The following is a 10,922-nucleotide window of genomic DNA, read 5'->3' as shown; positions in this document are numbered from 1 at the left end:
TGTGTCAAATATCATGCTGAAAGTCATGGCTGAGAAAGTTCAAACAATATGCGGCATGGTGCACACATGCCATGTAGAGCTATTTTGCTCCTTGTGCTTTAATTCACTAGAGTACATAGATTAAAGTCTGTTACTAGAGGTTAAATTAAAGGAGAAATAGAGTTTTGTAAAAATAAATAATGTTTTAAGATCTCATTATCTGCTCCACTGCTGGTTATTGTGGCTGTTGCTTTTATGTAGAACGCACCTGCTGTGCTGCTGAATGTGCCAGGTATGTCCTGACATTCCAATGACTGATGGGATGCTGATGGGCTATGGCTGCACAGCAGGGTTTATAGAAAGCCAGAAGCAAAGCTTATGTTTAAAGATTAAGGGCCAGATTGTCTCTGGCTTTTTTGGTGGTATTCTGGGTAAGGAGATTGGAAGAGTCTTCCCCTGAGTTTGAACACACCATGCAGGGGTCAGGGGCAACTGCAGTCTCTGAACTCAGAAGAGTACAAGGACTTCTCTCTTCTTGTGCTTCAGGGCTACAAAATGGCACAAATGGCAGGAGAAATTCCAGGGAACATGGAGCCTGCATGGTCCCACCAAGCAACTTGGAGCCATGGAGCTCCCCAAGGTTGTCCAGCTCCACACCAATCCCTGCATATGTCTGTGCTTAATGCCACATGTCTGTAAAACAATTGTACATGCATCTTTCACTCGGGAAGAAAGCATTTCATTGTCTCTTTCTCCATCCCTGCCAGACACTTAGTTCAGGATCAAGTGTTTTCTTTATAACTATTGATCGTACAGGGGAAAGACCAGTACAACAGAATCAGTGGCATTTTAATGCATGATCTTTAGTGTTAAAAGGGAAAATCATCAAGTTTTGGTAGGTAAAGACAAAGTGACTCATTTATTTTTCTCTAAAATGTAAATATTATTAATCTTTACACACATACATTCTGTTACTGATTTGGGACTTCCCCTTCTCTATTTTTCAGAAATCACCTATATGGCAGAAAGAAAAATATTAATATAATTAGGCAAACATAAGCCTCACTGCTGTGACTACAGGTCCACAGGCCCATTTAGCTCTCTCATACAGGATTACACAACTGTTCATCTCAAAATGCCTCTAAACTTTCATACTCCTGGTAGCAATGAATCCTGCCAAACACCGACTTCTTTAGATCTAGGTAGGCTTCCATAGCAAGATTCCAGCAGGGTCTCCATTTCTTGAGTAATTCCTTTATGGGAATTCCTTTATCCTCACTGTTCTGCCTCTACATTGTCCTAGAAACTAAAAGCCACACTCCTTCTGAGCTAAAAGGATGACATAGAGTAGAGGGTCTTGTGACATGGGATGCATATTAACTGCAAAGAATTCTGACATGCTTCCAGGAAAGGTACAATGCAAGAATCTGATCATAATTCATTGCCTCCTATACTAAAGTGACTGACATGTTACCTGTCTCATGCTCTAAGGCCCTCAATACCTCAAACACTTACACATGTGCTTAACTGCAAACATGTGAGTAGTCCCACTGAAGTCAAATGGAAAAACTCAGACGTTTAATGTTAGGCATGCATGTAAGTGTTTGTAGGACTGGGACCCAAAATGGTTACACTGATATGGGCCAGATCCTCAGCTGATTCAAATTGGCATAGTTCCAGTGACTTAAATGGGAAATGCCTCAGACAAAGATATCACTGCTACATAACAAGTCACTACTTTTAATTGCTAGCAGTATGACTAAGCCTATTTCAAATAAGGGAAATACCCACCCTAGTTGTGTATGTAAGGGGTACATGAGTAAGAAAGATGATGATTTGTAACGGAAACTGTGAAAATGTGACAGTGATTGTGTTATAGAATAATGGGCCTGAAAGAGACCTTGAAAGGTGATCTAGTCCAGTGGTTCTCAATGCCAGTCTGCCGCTTGTTCAGAGAAAGCCCCTGGTGGTCCGGGCTGGTTTGTTTACCCGCCGCGTCCGCAGGTTCGGTAATCACGGCTCCCACTGGCCGCGGTTCACCACTCCAGGCCAATGGGGGCTGCAGGAAGTGGTGCGGGCTGAGGGATATGCTAGCCGCCCTTCCCGCAGCCCCCATTGGCCTGGAGCGGCGAACCGCGGCCAGTGGGAGCCGCGATCGGCCGAACCTGCGGACGCGGCAGGTAAACAAACCAGCCCGGCCTGCCAGGTGCTTTCCCTGAACAAGCAGCAGACCTGCTTTGAGAACCACTCATCTAGTCCATTCCCCCCATGCTGAGGCAAGACTAAACATACCTGACAGATGCTTATGGTACCCAGAAGGCTGAATAACAGATACATTTAAGGCTTGATTCCCTTTATCATACCTATATGTAAATTGTGCATTGAACTCTGTTTTACACAAAAGAAAGTAACATTAGTGAGTGTTAAAAAAAAAGTAGCTGAATGTTTTGTTATTTGCCTGCAGATAACTGCTTGCAAGCAGAGAAGGTGGAATTATGCAGCTAAATTTTTGATTGCACTTGGTCAACAAATGGTGGAAATATATAAGGAAGAGTTGCAATTCATAGAAAGTAATGCCTAATAAAAACTCTGTGGGCCAAATATTGTGCTGACTTGCACCCCACGTGACCCCATTGAAGTCAAGTGCCCAGAACCTCTCAAAAATATTTGCTCATCATGATGAAGCACATGTGCATCCAAAATATACTGTGGATGTGGTTTAAAATCTGTATTACATTAGGAAAAATTCAAATGTTTTTCGTTACATGGCACACTTGCAGCCTATTAATAGGAACTGTAGAATCTGATATATTATTTAGATTAAGTAGTATTTTTTGGCATAGATGATATTAGAGTAAATAGCTCATTGCATCTGAGTTTGATTCCTGATATGATGTGAACAAGGGCAAGGCAGAGATGAAGGACATTAAAGTGACTGAGATTCATTGCTGTCTGGTAGCCACTTAAATAGTGCTTATGCCCAAGCTTTGTTGAATGATACACACATCTTTATCCAATATACATTTTTCAAGTCATCAGCTTATTAAAAAATATGGAGTTTCTGGATGTCAAGTCAAACATGATGCGCCACAGAGAGTTATTTTTCCATAGCCTGTATTTGTTGAATGTTTCTTCTTCTTTCTCAGATTGTAAGATAGCTGGCCACAAGGATAAAGCAAATGTTAATAAAGTCTTTCTATGCATTTTCATACACAGTATTTTCATACAACCATTCTCACTGTAAAGCATTCTCGTATAAAATGCACTTCTACATATTGTACAAAATACTGTACTGGGTGTGATCTTCAAAACTGCTCAACATTGGCGTAACACTGCTCCCACTGAAGTCCAATAGAGGCAGATTTAGGCCAACACTGAGCATTTAAGAAAATCCCACCCAAGATGTGAAAAGGAGTGCAAAACCTGTTCTCCTTAAACATATGTTAAGAAAAAAATTCAGGAAGTAACACAATTTACCTGCTCTACTTCATGCTTGCTTAGAAAAGTTCTCTTCACTTCTATTAGCAAGTAGTACAAATTAGACATGGTCAAAAGTGCTACCTGACATTTTTAAAGTAGCTCTAGAATAAATTTCTGTGGGAATCTGCAAATTAGTTGTTTCAAGGTCAAAATGTAACTCTCCACCATGATCCTCTGAGATCTGTCCTAGAGGAAGGCTCAAACCCAATGTAGTGCAAGCCCATCCTGTATCTCTCAGGCAATTTAGTAACACCTCTATTTCACAGCATTGGATGTAGGTCTAACAGCATGAACACATTGATTGTTCATTGTCCATAAATTAGAAAAAATGTTCATTGGCATTGCCAGTGTGGTTTAAATACCTTATCTTCACCTGACACCTGATTCTGAAGGGTAAGGCAGTTTGAAGAGGTAGATATCGCTTGAGATTGTTCTTTGATAACTTCTCAGTAACCTTACTCAAGAATGGTCCATTTGACACTAGACAGTAGTTGGCCAGATTGTTTGCATTAAGTATTGGCTTTTTGAGTACTAGACAAACTGCTGCATACTTCAGTGAATGAAGTAGTGCTTTATGCCCAATAGAGAAGTGGTCAGATCTGCTGAACCCTCAGTGTGTTATATAAAGGCAGAGGAGAATTTGGTGGCTCAGTCACACCAAAGGGAGCAAAAAGACTTTGGAGAAGTAGCAGGCAGAAGATCAGAGGCAGCCTCATGACAAGCCACCTCATGAAGTTTTATTTACACTTCAGGTAAGCACTCTTTTCAGTACTTACCCAGACCAAAGGGGTCGTTCAAATCTTTTTGAAATTCCCCATCACTAGCTATAGTAATATTTTGCCTTTTTTGAAAGCTTGCAGGGATATGATAGTGAGTGAGGCTTCTCTTCTGCTTTTCCAGATAAATGTAATACTTTAGGGGGATTTCAGCAGCAGACAAAAAACCAACCAACCAAAACAAAACAAACCCCAAAGCTCTGAACAAAAAAGTGAAGACAAGCAGAGTGAAAAGCTAAGTCTGGGTCCTGCTGCAGCCCCCTTCTTGTTACCCAGATTCCTATGCAGTTCATAGACTTGGCGTATATCTTGACACAAAGTTGCATTCATGTCCTGGAGTGTCTTTGTTTGGAAAGGTACTTTCTGACAGAAATAAGAGACAGCAATTGAACTGTTCAAGAGAGAATGTGGGAATGGAAAAAGAAATTTTGAAATGGAAACCAGATTGTGTGTCAAAAAAAATGTGTTAAACTGCAAATAAATATTGAGTGGGGTCCACCAGATGTCACAATTCTGAGTCTGTTCATGTTTCTAATTTGCATAAATGAGATAGACAAAGAAACCAACTTCAAATATATTAAGTTTGCTGATCTACAGTATGGAAAGGAGCACTAAATACAAGGCAGTTACTGAGAATAGATAAGTGGATGTTGAATGTTTGTAGAATAATTGTGCCAACACCTGGTAACCCAACAGACTGTTCAAACTGAGGCTAGATAGAATAAAGTTTAAAAACAAACGGCTTAGAAAAATAGACAAAGATGGCTTTTAAAATGTCAAAACTTTATAGGAAAGGCAAGGCGAATAAACCCAAATGTCAAATAGTTGGCTCCAAAAGAACATTTTAAGGTCACGGAAGTTGCACCAGAGCACTATGTGATGTCCTGCCTGCTCCTTTAAATGTTTGAGCATTCTCCCCTTCCATGAAAGCCTCACTTTCATGTTAATTTCAGTTTTGCAGCAAGAACGGTAAAGTGAACATAGCATACAGCTGTATTTGTCAACTCCTTCTGTGTCTGTGTCTATCTCCTTTTCTGTTGGATCCAGAAATGCAACACTCTGTATGTACATCTCATTCATAATACAATCTTCTGGCCATCAAAGCCAAAAGAAATGCCATATCTGCACACTCAAAATATGTGAATATGCACAGTTTGTAGGTACAATTTAAACAACCAGTTTGGAACATGTGGCCTCAACCATTTACCTTGTTGCAGATTTAAAAGATATGGTACCTCCAATAGGAACATCTGACTGGAAAACTAATGTAATTCAATGAAGTGGGCTGTAGCCCATGAAAGCTTATGCTCAAATAAATTTGTTAGTCTCTAAGGTGCCACAAGTACTCCCGTTTTTGTTGTTGTTGTAATCTGTATTGATAGTAAATGTAGGATGGGATTTTTAAAAGCATTCAGCGTTGGTCTGACTCTACTCCGACTGATGTGCATGGAAGTTTCACCATTGACTTCAATGGGAGCATAAATAGGCCAATGCTGAGCACTTTTTGAAGCTCTCATTCATAAATCTTAATAATGGTGACGGTCAACCAGAAATAAACTCAACATCTCTTTTTATTGTGTTTAGGTCTCCTACCAAGTTTTTTTTACGACCCTTCTAATCCAAACTTTTGCAACTCATTGGTCTGAAAAATATGCCCATTCCTACATCAATGTAAATATTTCAATAGTATGAAATACATATTATTCAGTTAAGATCTTTCATATTATGATTGTTAGATTTTTTTCCCATCTGTCTGAGAATACACTGATGCTGATCACTTTTCTAAAGTTGAAGAGCAAAATAAATTATAGTCAATTGTTCAAATTTAACATGCTAGCAAACTGTGTCACAGCCTTATCTAGGAGCTAGTGCATATGAAGGCGAACTGCCCACTGCTAACGTCAGCCTTGAGCGAGTGGCACAGGCTATGTTTTGGTATAAAGTCCCTGGTTCAAAACCTGCTGATCACCTGTAGTGGGAGAACTCTCAAACAAATGTTTCCCATATTTACTGCGAGGTATGACCCGTAGCAGATCAGAAGTGATTCTAGGGCTCTGAGAGGAAGGGTGAAGGAGTTGGGGGTGCAGGTGGTGTTCTCTTTGATCCTTCTGGTCAAGGATAGGAACCCAAGTAGAGACAGATACATCCTGGAAGTGAATGCCTGGCAGCGAGGATGGTGTCACCAGGAGAGCTTCAGTGTCCTTGACCACTGGATGCTGTTCCAGGAAGAAGGACTGCTGAGCAAAGATGGGTCCACCTATCAAGGAAGAGGAAGAGCATCTGTGGATACTGACTGGCTAACCTAGTGAAGAGGGCATTGAATTAGGCTAATCCACCACTGTCTCTCCCTGAAAAAAATGAACCCAAACCTTTATCTTCCCACATGCTAGAGCGATTTCAGACTGTAGCTGGTACATTCTCCCTCCCTGTGAGTTTCTTGCTAGGCGTGCTCCAGCCAGAGTATGCTGCCTGCCCTGTAGGTCTGACTCTCTCACCCTGGGGCCATCACTAGCATGGAAACCACAGATCTTGTCAATTTCAGACTGGACAGTGGTGGGCTCAGTATTACTGCCTGCTGCTACAAGGAGATGTCTGCTGGAGGTGAGCAGGTGGATGTTGAACCTGCACAGCTCCTGATGACTTCAAGTAAGCCTGTTGGGGCAGGGAGGAGAGGGCCTCAGAGCTCTTCTGGTTGCACACTGGAGGACTGCTGAGCTCTTGCAGGACAGGGCTGCAGCCAGGTGGGGCCAGAAGTCCAAGGTAGTGGACAGGGAGAGTCATAGGTAGGAAGCCTCAAAATAATCTGAGAGTCTGGGGAACATTCACCCACTGAAGTTCAACCATCACTAATTAGAATGGAGCAGGCTTCTTTAATATGAGCATTTAGAAGTCAGCATTAAAGCAAGTCAAAATATGGGGGATTTCCATGTAAAATATTGACTTTTCATTTATAAAACAAATTGCAAATTTGTTGTGAAAAAAGCAGACATTTTCTGCAGACATTTTGTTTTATTGAAAAACAGCTTTGATGGAAAATTTTTGATCAGCTCTAGTAAGTATTGTGGCTGTCTCGGTTTTTCTCATCATACACCTCTACCCTGATATAACGCAACCCGATATAACACAAATTCGGATATAACGCGGTAAAGCAGCGCTCCGGGGGGGCGGGGCTGCGCGCTCCGGCGGATCAAAGCAAGTTCAATATAACGCGGTTTCACCTGTAACGCGGAAAGATTTTTTGGCTCCTGAGGAGCGTTATATCGGGGTAGAGTGTATCTGGTATTCCTGAACTTAGCTGCATTTCTTATTTTACTTCACCATTTAAACAGTGAACTCTTTCTGACTGTGGCCATTTTTACAGACATCGCCTCTTTACGTGCCTGAGTTGTTCTCTTTAGATATTGGGATTTATTTTTGTTATTTTAGATATGTGAATTTTTTTGGATCAGATCTTATTTACACTAAGATTGGTTAAAACCCCAGATGTTCATAAGCAACTGAAGTGGCTTTACTTAGTCATCTCCTTCATTGCCTATTATGATTGAGAAATGATTAAACTAATCCAGATGTACCCCTCCTATTAATTCCATCATTTACTGCCAGACAGTAAGAACTGTGGTAGTCAATGGATTATTGAACATTAACCTCCAGAGCCTTTGATGTTAGAGTTAGTTTGATGCAATGTTAACATGACCATTTGTTCTTCAACTTTCTGGTAAATCATTATTCTTTTCCTCCTACCAAATATGCTTCATCAGAAACTTTAAAATTCTGGTATAATATTTAAGCAAAGCAAGAAAGGGCAGCTATTTATTTTCAGCTACTAAAAGGTGGAAGAATTATTGTAAGACATATGATGAAATTCTGGTTATAGTCTTCAGCCTGAATTTAGAATTGATTAATCTTGGACCATTTCCTGTGTGCTACCCCTTTTTGCTGAAAATGTATTAAATTGCTCCAATTTTTGCTGTCTTTATTCTTTTAATTATAAAGGCCTCATTTGTTTCTTATGGTCTGTGAATTATGGTTCTCTCCTTGTAAACTTGCCAGTAAGAATTCTTTCCTTCAGAGACAAATGTGTCATTTTTTTAATTAGTTTGACATTTAAGTAGAATAGCACGTTTTCAACAAACCGTGCAATAGGGATATGTTTCCTATGACAGTCTATAAAGAGTGCAATACTGTCTTCCCAAGTATTCACTGTGTCATGCACAATAGCATGGATTTTATTGCAAATGTTGCTGAAGACACAGAATCTTCCTAATGACTGTCAGATACACTCGGCTATCTGGTGTGAACTGAAGAGATAGGGTGTAAGAGGGGAGTTCTTACTCCCTTACATGGGATGTCTGGAATTACCCTGGGTCTGGGCATGAAGGAGTTAGCAGTAACAGCTGGATCCCTTCCTGGAACAGGTGGGCAGAGAGGGCAGGAAATAGGCAGAGCCTTGGCTCCATGCCAACCCCTATTCATTGTCCAGCACAGATCAGCTAGAGTAACATGGGATAATAACCTGTTGCCGGTATAGTATCCCTGGGATGCTCTTGGAGTAGCCTGGCTAAGTGCCACCCCTTGCTATGAGCCTTTGTCCTTGTGACAACAACTAGTCCGAAGTGAACTAACACAATTCCAAAAAATTAGGATAGTGCAGCATCACACACAACACTTTTTTAAATCTTTTTGACCTTTTTGACAAATAAGTTTAATTGTAATAATTCATAGCAACACTGCAGAGTATATGATCCGCCAGATATTTTGTACAAATGACAGAATGCTAGTATTGTAACATGAGTTCTCACTGTAGCACTTGGCACTTAATCCTCCCATCAACCTCAGGCTCTCAGGAGGCCCTCAGCACATCAAAGAATTGGGCCTTCCATCACTGAATCTTTAACGTGGAGTGTGATGGGACCACTGGGTTTTCCAGGTGCCGGTTAAGGGGTGAAGATTAACAAAGTATATCATTCATTTGATGCTAATTCACACTTTGTTAATCTGCACCTGTAACCCACACACCTCCTGGGTGTGGTGTTCTGTCCCATGTAGTGACACCAAGGCCAGTTAGAGAGAAAGAAATAAAATAACCGTGCTCCACAGCTCTAGCTGCCAGCCAGTTGGCTTTTAGCTCATGCAGTAAAGGCTCATGCACTAAATTCCAGAGGTCCCAGGTTCAATCCCATCCACTGACAACCAGCTCTTACACACCCCATACCTGGCACCTGGATAATAAATTCAGTGCTAATTATATATATATATATATATATATATATATATATATTTCCTAAGGATTACACTCTGAAAGAGGAGGATGGGAGAAGCAACTTGAAATCAGATGATTTTCCGACTCTCATCTCACAACAGTAACGATATATGCATTTCTGTGACATCATCATGAGTGTGGTGGCGCATCTGGCACCGCATAGTGCTGGGGCTGTGAAGGAGCATAGAAATAGGGAATGAAATGTGCTTTTCCCATTGACATAACTGTACTACTCAGGAGAATGTTAACCATAAAATTCTGGCCTCCAATGCAGTAACTTATAAACTTATTTATTATTTAGTTTAAAAGTGAATTTAGTGCTCAGGGAAGGGGCCTGGTTGACAGGCCTAGGAGCTGATGGTCAGTTTGATCCTGTATATTACATATGTCACACCTCGCGTTCAGTATGAGCAGAGGCAATGAAAGCTTGCATACACTGCATTGCCAATACAGCTCAATCCCAACCCTGGTGGGAGCTCCACTTCAGGATGGAAAGTAATTTAGCCTGTGTTCCCCTTTGATCTTTGGCCTCTGCTGTGACAGGCTAACAAGGAGCCCAATTGGTGTGTGTTGTGATGGTGGCTTTTGCTCTATGGATACGTGAAAATGAGAAAAATAGGCTGTGAACATTGACTCAATTTACACAGATCTCCAATCAGCCATAAGTCAATATAGATGGCAGTCATTTACAACTCGCCTGGGCCTGAGTCAGACTCAGACCAGTGGCCTAGATGTGAAAGGTTCTCTCGTTCCATTATGAAATCCTGCTGCCATCCAGTCCCCCTTAATTGTTTTTAATACCCTCTTTCTGTTGAACCCAAGGGATGCAATTTCAAAGCAACCAATTAACAAAAAGAAAAATACATCAGCAAGATCAGAGTATATTGGACCCTCCCTGAATATTCGCTGGCTAATGCACAGTGTGCCCAGATGTGGAAATTGTTTGGAAGATTCAGAGAATGCTTCCAAACTGTTCCATTATATGATGCCATAGCTCTGGATCTGTAGGATTGCTGTCTCTCTAGATTAATGATATGCAGGGCCGGCTCTAGGGGCGGCACCTGTTAAGGGGCGGCGGGGGGAGCGCGGTGCGGCATACCATTAAGCGAGAGAGAGAGCCGGCCTACAGATCCAGAGCTATGGCATCATATAATGGAACAGTTTGGAAGCATTCTCTGAATCTTCCAAACAATTTCCACATCTGGGCACACTGTGCATTAGCCAGCGAATATTCAGGGAGGGTCCAATATACTCTGATCTTGCTGATGTATTTTTCTTTTTGTTAATTGGTTGCTTTGAAATTGCATCCCTTGGGTTCAACAGAAAGAGGGTATTAAAAACAATTAAGGGGGACTGGATGGCAGCAGGATTTCATAATGGAACGAGAGAACCTTTCACATCTAGGCCACTGGTCTGAGTCTGACTCA

Source organism: Trachemys scripta, chromosome 1 (genome assembly GCF_013100865.1).
Source record: "Trachemys scripta elegans isolate TJP31775 chromosome 1, CAS_Tse_1.0, whole genome shotgun sequence".
Lineage (NCBI taxonomy): Eukaryota > Metazoa > Chordata > Testudines > Emydidae > Trachemys > Trachemys scripta.
The sequence above is the reverse complement of the archived record's forward strand: the minus strand, read 5'-3'. Positions refer to the sequence as shown.